This window comes from Lichenostomus cassidix, chromosome 2, assembly GCF_008360975.1.
Source record: "Lichenostomus cassidix isolate B80296 chromosome 2, HeHo_3.0, whole genome shotgun sequence".
Classification (NCBI taxonomy): Eukaryota; Metazoa; Chordata; class Aves; order Passeriformes; family Meliphagidae; genus Lichenostomus; species Lichenostomus cassidix.
Window position 1 is genome coordinate 141590501 of NC_139482.1, and position 12521 is coordinate 141603021.

Here is a 12521-nt window from a genome sequence, read left to right on the forward strand (position 1 = left end):
TGAAACACCAGTGGGCCCCACAACAAAACTGATGTCCTCAAATGTCCTTGTCCCATCTTCCCTCTTGCTCCCCATAAGGGAGGCTTCCTTCCTTTCATGATGTGTTGGGCTTGTCACCTGTTGTGTTGGCTGGTCTGGCTGAGGCACAGTTTTCCTCTCTGATTTACATTCATACATTATAAGCAGGATGGAATTTGCCAGCATATCAGCTGGAGTTTGCAATTTTAATTTGTTACTCTCTCTTTAGCAAGGTTCAGTCTTGCTAAACTGTTCAGGGTTCACAGGTGGAGAAAAAAAACCCCACAAACCTTTGCTTTATTCCTTACTCATAGAAAATCCCTGACCCCAGTTGCCCACTCTGTATTTTGTTTAAGATCTTGGCTCATCAGTAATGAGTGTTCATGTGTGTATGTACAGTTACAGGTAAAGCTGACATCCACTGTTTCATGCAGGACTGTCAGGTCTCCTGAGGTGGACACAAAGATCCATTGCACTTTTGCCTTACTTTGCTGGGAAGATGAGAGGTGTCAGCTTTCTTGCATGTGTAAGATATGCTCTCTTGGACAGAAAGTTGGATCATAAGTTGTAGACAGCTCAAGGTACAGAGCTGCTGCTGGATACCTGACACTTTAAAGATCCTTGTACTTAAGAGCCCTGTGGCAGAACACCATCCTGTATCTCACTGTGAGCTCCCACACGAGCCAATGTAGCAGACATTGTGTGTCTTGGGGTGCAGTTTGGTTCCTGCCATGATACATCTTTTATTATCTCTTCAATCAAGCTGGTGTCTCTTGCAGTGCAGCTACCTGGTCACTTGGACACAGGAAGAAACCTGCCTGAAATTTAAACAGATGGACAGACCTAAGGCTCAAACTGATATGAAAGCAGCAAGGGCTGGATTGAACGGCGGAGGGCAGGACAGGGCAGGAATACCTGAGCTGGTATCACTAGCTCCAGTGCTGGGATGTTTGTGACACCACGGTGTCAGGTTGTAGCAAACTTTTCCTGCATAGTTACCTCCACTCTGTAAGAAAGGTGGGGACAAACATTTTAGCAGGGCCTGTTGCGATAGGACAAGGGGCAATGGTTTTAAACTGAAGGAGAGATTATTTAGATCAGTTATAAGGAAGAAGTTTCATACATTGAGCATGTTAAAACACTGGCACAGGTTGGCAAGCAGGTGGTAGATGCCCCATCCCTGGAAATATCCAAAGTCAGGTCAGACAAGACTCTGAGCAGCCTGATCTACCAGAGATATCCCTCTGCACACAGCAGGAGGGATGGACTAGATATCTAAAATACTCCCTTCCAACCCAAGCCAGTCTAAGATTCTGTTTGAGAGACATAAATAGGTGGAGTGGTTCTGGATGAATGCTCTAGGCTGTGAGTTCCCCAATATTTTATTTAAATACATCAACTTGCCTGGAGTGTCATCTCCACAGCTGCTAAACTCTGACTTGGGAGGATCACCAGCGTTGAAAAGGAGAGACAAATTAGTTACCACGGTGTCACCACTTAAAGATCTTCTACAATTCTTAAAAATCAAGTCTTTGCCGATCCTTTACAAAAAGAGGGGGAGTAGGGGAAAGGAACATAAAAGGGACGTAAACACAAAGTACTGCTCCCCTTTCCGCTCCGTGCAGCCCCCGCAGCCTGCCCCGGCGGGTCGGCTCCTGTCCCGGCCCCGGAGCAGGGCGGCAGGCCCGGGGACACCGCTGGATGGCAGCATGGCCCCGCCGGGGAGAGCGGCCCAGCCGGGCCTGCCGGGCCCCGCCCGCACCGCCGGGAATGCGCGGAGAAACCTGAGTTAGTGTTTTTCCTTAGCCAAAGTCCTCCTTAAGAGCAGAATGAAAAGATAATTGATCTAGATTTTAACTTTATTTATTTATATATTTTTTAAATGTATGCAGTGTTTAATACTATGAAACAGCAGAGCCAGTGCGTGTAGCAGATCTTTGTCATTTCATCCCCAAAGCACTGGTGAGAGTCTCCTGTGGCTGCTTCTCCATCACTCTCAGCCTCTGACCTGGCGTTGGGTGAGGGCATCCTGACACACCAGTCCCTCAGGCACGAGAAAACAGGGGGTTTCTTCCAAACCATGCTATGAGGTCTTTTCTAACCCAACAACTCCATAATTCTGTGGAGCAGAGAGCCAGGGCTTTTAAAGAAACGTGCACTGCTTGTAGAAACCCAGCAGGCCCAGGTCTGCTTCTTACGCTTGGGGCAAGAGAGAAGAAGGAGGACAGACAGGCCTTTCTATAACCTTTCCTCTTCCCCTTGCTCCTAGGCAGCCTGGGGCTGTCCTGATCTTAGAGCAGCTTTGAGAAGAGATTAACCAGAGCACTCTGGGCTGCACTGCAGCTTCCTCCACCTCCCGCCTTCCTCCAGGCTTTCCCAGTCGAAGTGGGGCAAAACTATACAACATCAGCTCTGTCCTGGGTCACTTTTTTCCTTGCAACAAAAGCACTGTGCTAGGCTGGACCCACACTGCGACGTGTTTGCTGCATTTTATCCCCCTCTTGTAGCTGTCACTGTCACATTTTGCTCACCAGTGACCACAACTCAACCTGTCATCCCAGACCAAATAGCAAACCTGTTTTGCTGCAGGGAGAGAACTGCAGCTAGCAGAACTTGGATATATTTGTACTGAGCCTGCCCTTTAGATGGGCATTGGGAGGGCCAGCTTGTTCTTCCTCACCCGTGCCCTTGCCACACCATCTTCTTATGAGCTCTTTCTAGCCCCTCAGCGAGGTCACCTTATGTTGCCAAAGCTGCAGAAAGGGGCTTTAGTGTAGTTTGAAACGCAATCCAAATTATCCTGCAATTACCATTTGTGCATATACCAACATGAAGGAATGCACTCCTTTGCCCCTGGGCAGTAGTCCAGCCTGCGCTCGCTTCCTCACCTGCTCCCACCCTCCACTCTATCAGAAGTGGATGTCAAAAGCAGGATCACACAGGAGCCATCCCAAATTTCCCCCTTGTACTCTGAGAGCTGGAGGGGTGTGTCTTACAGCAGCTGCTTATATTCAAGGGCAGCAAACTTAATTAACTGCAGTCTCAGAGGGCAGAAGCTGGCGCAACGGATCACCCTATTCCCTGCTGTGTTGATACTTCCCCATGGTCAAATCATCTGATTTATATGGTTCCCTTTTCACTTCTTGCACAGACAGATGACCCATGACAGTGCTGAATGAGGAAATGACCACATGAATTCCTGTGCCTTGCATCATTCAGGTCAGATCTGATAGCCAGAGCCACCCCTCTGGCCTTAAATTTGTACAGTGGTTTGGGATATGAGGCTTAGTTAAAGGAGCTCTGAGGCCCTTGCAGACCTTAGCGTTGGTCACTTGGCTTGTGCCTACTGCCAGGAGAGCTGGAATTGACAAAATTGACCACATATTAATCTGAATGAAATGGGATTAGTAACAGCACAGAGGGAAAAGGCCATCTCATAGCCATCATCTCCAGCAACTGAATGCAGACCTCATCTTAAAGGCAGAAGGCAATGCTATCTGCTGTCAAATCACAGGGAAAGACTCACTGAAGAGTGAGTGACTAACCTGAGTGGGAAAAAAGAAGTCGCTGCAGCACATACACTCAAGAACCACATCACTGAGATGGAGCAGACTGGATAGTCCACAAACACTGACCAGGTCCCGAAGCAGCAGAGAGGCAGTGGAAGAGAGGGGCTGTGCTGTAAATGCAGGAGGAGGTGCCAGGAGGGAGCAGTGTCTGAAAGAGGAGGATTTGACTGTGTGAATCTCACTTTTGGCACATGAGTCTTGGCAGATCTTGCGGGGGAGCTGAATGCTGCCTGTATCTGAGGGCAGTGCTTGTCTGTAGTGAAAATCTTCCAGGGTGTGGTTCAAACACTCTTCTCCTGTAAAAATGCATAAGCACTCAAAATTGCTCTATCTGGGTGCTCTGCAGTATCTTTTGCCCCGCAAATGCCAGAAATAGCCACGAGGGATGGTGAAAATTGAAAGGAGAATATTGCAGGTTTTAAAAAAATACTAGCCCAGCTACAGTTTAGAGTGGCAGCTAAAATCTTATTTCTACACACACCCAGCAGTGTAAGGTGCCTGTGTGCTTGTTATATAAAGCAACTATAACATCATGGAAGAGTGAACAAACAAACAGAGGGAGCATGTTAGACTCCAGGACTGCAAGCTCCAGCACGTTCCCAGCCCAGTGAGACAGCTTGCTGAACAAGGGATATTCAAAATTTCTGTCTTCTCAGTAGCCTCCTTGTAGTTGTTTCAAATGAAGGGCTTGCCCTGGTTTTCAAGGCATGAGACATTTGCTGTTTGTGGAGGATACCTCTCCCTCCTCTCTGATGCAGCATGGCAGTACAAAGTCACAGGCTCAGCATTAGGAGGACCCTTTCTATTCTGTGGCTCTGCCCCACTCATGCCAACTGAGTTGGTTGTGTTAATAATAGCTCTCTGTGAAAGCTATAATAGGTAACACTTGACATCTACATCCTCATGTTTCCTTGCCATCAAAATTTCAAAATATTTGCTTAAGAGAGCCTGCTAAAGTCTCCCATCTTTGGCATTGTGTTCTTAGGGGATGAATAACTGGAAATCAGAGCTGAGAGTTGCCTTAAGCCTGGACTACAAGAGCAGGCAAGTTAAGAAACATTTGAAGATAGAGTCTGAGTGGGGGGAAATGGCTCTGGGTATTTCTGTATGACTGCTAATATTGACAATCAATTGCTGACTGGAACTGTTATGATGTACTGTTTCAAGTGGAGCACATTAGAGAGATGACTTATAGTGACATTGTCACCCACCTTCTGTAATTCCCTTGTTTTCACTCACCAGTGCCCAAGTTCAGCATCCCACAGAAGTGAGTCTTGCAGGAATGTGTGGCTGCTCCTTCATTCTGGGCACTGTTCAGATTTCTGAGTGAGATTCTTTACTCATTTAAGTGGGGATCAAGTAATTTCTGAAGCCTTTAAATTTTGTTTATGACTTCTCATTGCTTATTTCTTGAAATAAAAATGCATTTCCATAAGTACAAAAGTGCATTTTAGGTGACTTCCTATGTCAAAATTGAGTCGTGTAGAGTTTTCGATGCTCCCAGGTGGATAACAGCTGAGCAGAGGGTGTGTACTGCAATCTGCGAGTTGGATCATAGGTGGAATCCAGGCATGTGCATCCTTTGGTGTTAGTGAAGCAGGGCTATTTGCCATTTCAGGGGTCAAATGCTTGAGTATTAGAGAATGCAGTGACAAGGATGAGAGCAAGAGCTGAGTAGTGATTCCTATATCCTCTTCAGTTATTTTTGTTTTCTGTGATTCTGTATTCTTTATGATAGTTTGCAAGATAAAGATTTTCTGATGTTTCCAGTGGCGCCACATGAGCAAGGGGATAAATGGTGATTTAGAATGGAAACCAGGCAAAAATCCAGTGTTAGCTTCTTCTTTTTTTTTTTTTTTTTTTTTTTGGCCTATTTGGAAAAGAAACAAAAAACAAATTAGTGGCGTCAAAAATAACTACATCCTCTTGGAACCTCAGCTCAATGCACTGCGTCAAATTCCCCCAGGTATAATACATTAAAGTACATCCTGATTTGCTTATCAAAACAAAGAATGAGTATGCACACGCCAGGGGTGGGGTGCTGAGTGGTGAAGGTGTCTTGCTGTGGAATGGAAATTCTGAGTGTGAGGCTTGCAGCCAAAGGCCACTCTCTTCTTCTCTCCAGCTGTTCCTGGTCTTGCCGGGTAGAAAAGTTCAAATAAGCCAGATGCTGTGCTGGTCACATTGTTCCCCTGACTGCTCTTGGTGTACATTAATATTTCTAGCCTGCACTGGATATAGGCTTGAGATCTTTGCTGTGGAGGCTGACCTAACATGAATAAAACAGCCTTGAACTGCCTAGAGCTGTCATCTCCTTCTTTCCTGTAGTGTGAAATTGGTTCTGCTTGTGCTTGGCACATGCTGATTTTGAGCCTTTGCTCTTCCCTGACACAGACTTGTTCTGTACTCACCTAGCACCTTTTTTTTTTTTTTCCCTCTGCTTCTGCTCTTATGCCTGGTCCTGAGAAAACACAGAGCAAGCACAGAGCTCTGAACTGCCATTTGGGGAGAAACCACTGGAAGAGGAACCTCTTCACTCTCATCTCTGCTGGATTTCTGTATGTGTGACACTTACACAGACCATGCAATCCACTGTAATGTGTGGGACAAGACTGTTCCAACTTAACCTTTTCCATGTAATGTAATTTTACAGGATGAAATGCTGCTTCTCTCTGCAATGGTTCCTGGAACACTGCTGTTTGCCATATACTGCAGAGCTCTATGATATTTTTTTCTGATCACAGATAATCTGAGCAGTTGTTGTTATAACATCCCCTCTTTCTACTTCACCACTGACCTAGCTTGGTAATTACAACACCACTGAGTCTCTCCTGGGTTTGGCAATAGGTGTCATGTGCTTGAGTGATGAGTAGCCCCAGCTGTTGTGTTTCATTTTATTTATTTAACCTGAACTCATGTGAATTCAGTAACATCTAATCTACTGAGCACTGAATGAATCATGCAGAACAGTTTGTAAAAATCCTGGATATAGCTTCAGAGTACGCAAGCCATTTTCCTGGAAGAAGCTGTGTAGAATTTCATTAGCTGCATGAATCTGGAAGGAAACTCTTCATGTGTGATGCATTGTTTCTCTGGGATTTTTAATGTGTTATGAAAGTCTGCTGATGCAACACTCATCCTTTAGTTTGACATTACAGAAAAAAAAAGAAAAGGAAGTTATTTTTATCCTGAGTGGTTTCATTTGGAAAATATTATCAAATTATTACTCTTGTATAGCATCTTCAGCTGATTCTCTGTTGCTACACACTTCTGTAAATATACTCTTACATCAGGGCTTATATATTTAGCCTTTGCAGGATGAGTTACAAATGCCCTGAGAGGACCCTTTAGAGGAGAAAGGCGGCTCATGGAAAAATGTCTTATCCTCCACCACATGAGTTTGCCTTAAGAGAGAACACAGTTAGTTACAAAACTAAGAGAGATAATAAAAACCTTTCTATGGCTCAGGCAGAACATGATGTACTGGACAGTGGTCCACTTCGTGAACTGTGCTGTACATGTTCAGCAGTGACCACCCACACAAAAAGTAATTTGTTAGTTTCTCTATTGATTCAAGTTTCAGGGCTGTTCTTTCTTTTAATTGCTGTATAGCTCTGATTTTTAATTTCTTTCTTTATTTATTTTTGTGTGAATTCACTCCTCAGAGATACCCCTTCTTTGTCAAAAGAAGATGACTAAATGTCTTCAATGTCTGCTTGTCAAGCCTTTGCTTGGAAAGCCTCTCTTGATTCCAACACTTCCTAATGGTCACAGTCCAAGCAGCCAAGACCATTTTTTTTTCATCTGTATCAAGGTTACATCCACCAAAGCTGCAGAAAACCATAATCTGCCTTTGAAATGAGAGCACTGATGACACAAACATCATTTCCCCTTCTCTCCCTCCTAGGGACTTGCAACAAGTCCAACCTGCGCGTTAGCAAAGCAGAATTTTTAAGAACCAGTGTGACAATGTTTGCATTGGGTCATGGTGTCAGTCCTCTATGCTGAATTGCTTCAGATGTTTGAACCTACAGAAACCTAGACTGAAACAGTATCCAGGACTGTATTGTTATTTTTGGGAAGCATTGTGCTTGGAACATTTCTCCCGATGAGAACCAGCAGCTGTTTTAAAATGTTTCCTTGAGACTTGCACCAAATAGCTCAATAGCAAGTGCCAAATGCATGAATTTCTACTAATATTTTCCCAGAGAATGTGCTGGAAGACAGCAGTGTATTTCACAGGGCAGGTACTCCACCCGGTACTTGGACGGGCTTCAAGGCAAGGACAGGGGGAGCAAAGTTCCTTCCACTGTAAGACAAGATCAGGTTTGTGATCACCTGAGAAACCCAAACATACATAAATCTGTGGGACCTGATGAGACACTTGATCCTAAGGGAGCTGGCGACATCAGCTACATCAAGTTGCCAAGCCAGTCTCCATGATAGATGAAGTCAAGTGAAGTTCCTGGTGACTGGAAAAAGGGAAGCATTATGTGCCATAAAGTTGAAGGGCAAGTGCAAGGTCCTGCCCATGGGTTGGGTCAATCCCTGTTGTCAATACAGGCTGGGGGATGCAGGATTGAGAGCAGCCCTGTGAAGAAGGGCTTGGGAATGGTGATAGAAGAAAAGCTGGACATGAGCCAGCAGTGTGTGCTCGTGGCCCAGAAAGCAAAAAATGCTCTGGACTGCATCAAAAGAAGTGTGGACAGCAGATCAAGGGATTCTCCCTCTGTACTGTGCTGTGGTGAGATCCACCTGGAGTGCTGAATCTGACCCTTGAGTCCTTTATACAAGAAATGGAGGGAGTCCAGAGGGCCACAACGATGATGAGAGGACTGGAACACCTATCCCTATAGGGTTGTTCAGCTTGGAGAAGAGAAGGCTTCAAGAAGACCTTATTGTGGCCTCTCAATACTTAAAGGCAGCTTGTAAGAAAGATGGGAATGGACTTTTTAGCAGGGCCTGTTGCAATAACAGGAGATAATGGTTTTAAACTGACAAAGGATTGATTTAGATTAGGTATGAGAAAGAGATTTTTTACTCTGAGGGTACTGAAAGTCTGGAACAGGTTGCCCAAAGGGAAGGTAGATGCCCCACCCCCAGGGCCAGGTTAGATGGGGCTCTGAACAGCCTGGTCTAGTGGAAGGTGTCCCTGCCTGTGGTAAGGTGGTTGGACTAAATGACTTCTAAAGGTCCCTTCCAACCCAGACCATTTTGTGATTCTGTGATGCTCTTCTTTTTAAGAGGATTTTGATGGACTGGTAGTCTCTCTGAGGCTTTAGGCCAGTTTCTCCTTTGGCTACATAACACTGTGTACATGCTTCAACATGGGCAGATTTTGCCGTTAAAAAACCCACTCATGTTTAGAAGTGGCAGGGAAGGAATCAATACCTAGGTAAGTAACAAGAAATGTTCTCTCAATAACAATGCTTTTTAAATAACCAAGTGTCCTAGGTTGCAATATAGATGTAGTTAAGTATTTTATTACCACCAGCTGTGGGCCGTTAGCTGCTATCACCTGCTAATGACCCACCCCGCATGACAGGCAATGGGCCATCAGGGACCCACCGTGTGACTCATGGACTTATCTCATCCCATTGTGGGATGCTCTGCCCAGGAGGGAGGAACCAGGTGTTCCCACCTGGATATAACCTGGCCCTGGAACTGCCTGAGCGAGCCCTGTCTACTGGGTTCCCAGAGGACAAGAGCCACCACTGGATCTTCAGCTGGAGACTAGACCTTCACAGGATCACCGCTTCAACTGGACTACTTCAGTTGGACTGCTACTACCACCCTAACAGGGTGTTAGGTTGTATCTGACTTTGTCAGTGCTTTTCCTTGTATTATTTCACTTATTTTTAATTTCAATCTTGACTTGTGATCTCCCACTGGTTTGTTTTCAAACCAATACACCAAGAAACATAGACAGACTAGTCAGGGACAAAGCTTGTCTGCAAGGTACCAGACTGGAAAGTTGACACATTAGTGTTAGTTCTTATGTCAGCTTTCAAACAGTTTCTGTCATGAATGTTTAATTGAGTTTTTTCTTCGATTACATCCTTGCATGGATAGACAAGAAAAAAATGTCAGACTTGCAACATATTTTTACATGCTAATTTCTATGGGCTAAAACATCTTGCAGGTCACACTCTGGAGCAAGTCTCTTCGCTAACTAAGATGATGGACTTTTAAATAATTAATGATTTCATGTTAATGTTTTTTTCTGAGGGGAGCTTTTGATATTTTATTGGGATGTCTAATAGTTTCTTTTTTCTGTCCAAACATCCCAAATTTAGAAACAAAGACCTGTACAATTTTAAAATGATGTTTCAGAATTGCACATATTATCTCCTTCCCTTTCAGAGACCCTTTGTCCTTGTTGGTGAGGAAACAAAGGCACAAAAATGTAAGTGGCTACTCAGGAATGGGAAGTCAATTACAGTATAATACAGGATATCTGCCATGCTTTAAGTTGAACACCTCTGTCAGTACCAAACTGGTTTAGAAAATGTAGAGGCTCTCGTGAATTTTCGATATACAACACCTCTTCTAAAAGAGCTCTCCAAGTCCTTCTGTCCAAGGAAAGATTTGAGACCATATGATTTCTATTTTCCAAGCGCCCTTCTGTAACTTATGCTCCTTGTCCAGGTTTCAGTCTGCCACACATGGAGGTGGTAACTGTGGCACAGAGAGCAGCCTCTTCTGTAGCAGTGAATGACTTGTCCCATTTAGTGCTTTTTGGTTCAGTCAACCACAAGGACAGACTGACAATTTAGAAAAACACCTGAAATAGCAAAATGACTTTATAGCTCCACCTCCCAATAATTTTTCACTGTGGAACACTGAAAACCTCTTCTGTATTCTGGTCTCTCAAAAGCAAACAGCCCATCTGTCACCTTTGCAGTATCTACCTGTAATGCAATACAGACAGACTGAATTGTGTTGCTCCTATTCAGGTGTTCCCCAGCCATCCCCACCTCATTATGCAGATATGAAATCTCCCTTCCTCCAAAAACCGTCTCAGTCTGGGTGGTGAGAGGCTTTGGGGAACAATAAAAATTATGACAGTCAGAAATGGAAGCACTTTGAATATATATACCAATCTATCAACTAATTTAATATTATCTTTTTTTTAGCAAGTTTTATGTTTTTTTAAATCCAAATTTAAACCCAGATGACCAAGAAAATTGCATAGTTTGTTTCATTCTCTCTAAACTTTTGTAGTTAATAGAATGACATTAAGAATGCAATACAAGAATTTTGACCCTGCAGATTTCGTCTGTTTCTCCCTGGTGTTCTGGGGATATCTTCCATGTGTTACAATTCTTGTGCTCAATGCTAAGTTCTCTTCCATTTTCTACTCAAAGTACCACAATTCACTTTCAAAGCAGTTAGTGACAAGGACAGTTTGTGAAGACAGCCGTGCTCCATAAAGACAACTCAGCTACAGAGGCCTAATTCAGTGTGCACAGAACTGGAAACCTTTTGTCTGAAGGAGCTGGGGGTAGAACTACATCCTACAACATGGTAAACAAATGCAGAGCCTGCACCTTCTTATGAGCACTTCTTTTAAGAATTCTGTTCAACTCAAATTTTGGACATAGGAAAAAAATGGCGTGATTTAATATTTCCTCATGAAAGAATTCAAGAGAGGAGTACAGAGAGAAAAAAAATCTCAAAAAAACCTCAAAAAAAATTTAGTACACCAGAGACCACATTATACATAATTTCAGTGAATAAAACACAGACCATTACAGAAATCAATGAGTTATGACCACTGTGGGAAAGCAGACTAGCCTTACATAGGAACTTTTCTGTGGTTTGACCCAACTAACTTTGGTTCACAAGTGAGCCACACTAAATGTATGGCCAACTCCCATTGCTCAGCTAATGAATGGTAAACTTTAATCAATAATTCAAAAAACAGTTGTTTTCATGCATTATAATTTTCCCTTTTCCCAATCCATTGGCATAGCCAGGGTCCCACCAAGAAAAGCCAGGCATGGAAAAGAGAGAGACTGAATTATCTTCTCAGCTAAAGGTTTTTTCCTGGGCAAAGTCGAGGTCTATAAGTAAGATCGATAATCTCACTTTTTCTATGCTCCTTGAACAAAACTGCATTCAAATCTCTAGTGCAAATAACTTCTCCTAGCAATGAATTCCAGTTGTACATCATGCAGCAGATCAGACTTTAGATCTAACCTGACTGCTGGTTCTCTGGTATACACAAATGAGCAAATTTTTCTTTTTTACCTTGGTCTATAGAAATATTTCCACCAATGTGAAACAGCAAATTATGGCCAAATTAAGTAGAAAAAGTTCTTCTGATACAGTCTAGTTCAATCAGAAGACACAGGCTTGTTACAGTAATTCTTATGTGAAGTTTATGGTCTATGTGATCCAAGATGTCAAAGTCCATAATGGTCCTTTCCAGCCTTAAAAGTCTGTGAATCCCTCTTCTAATCAGTCCCTCAATACTTATGGGAATGTCTTAATTTCTTGCTGTGTGTAACAGATAAGAAATGGATGGAATTTAATACTCTATCTCAAAATGTAAATTTATATATATATCATATCTGATTTACACACAAAAATCACACTCTGGATAAAATAAAGCAAAGTATAAACATTGATCAGTCTTTTTTTCAAGCAGTTGCTTATAAATTTAGTAAGCTGTCTGTCGTTTTCTGCTTTTCAGTCTGTTCTGATTACAGACATGGCATAAGGCTTTGTAGTAAATTTGGAATTTGCTGAGTGAGAAAATGAAGATTTACACAAAGCTAAATTGAACAAATGGTGAATAATTGATTTAACTGACCTGACAGCTCACACTGTGCTTGTAAATAATACATGACTTTGTACTATACTGATAATTTAGTATTCTGAGCTTCTACATTCTTTTCAGTAAGTTACTGCAAGGACCGAATGATCTTT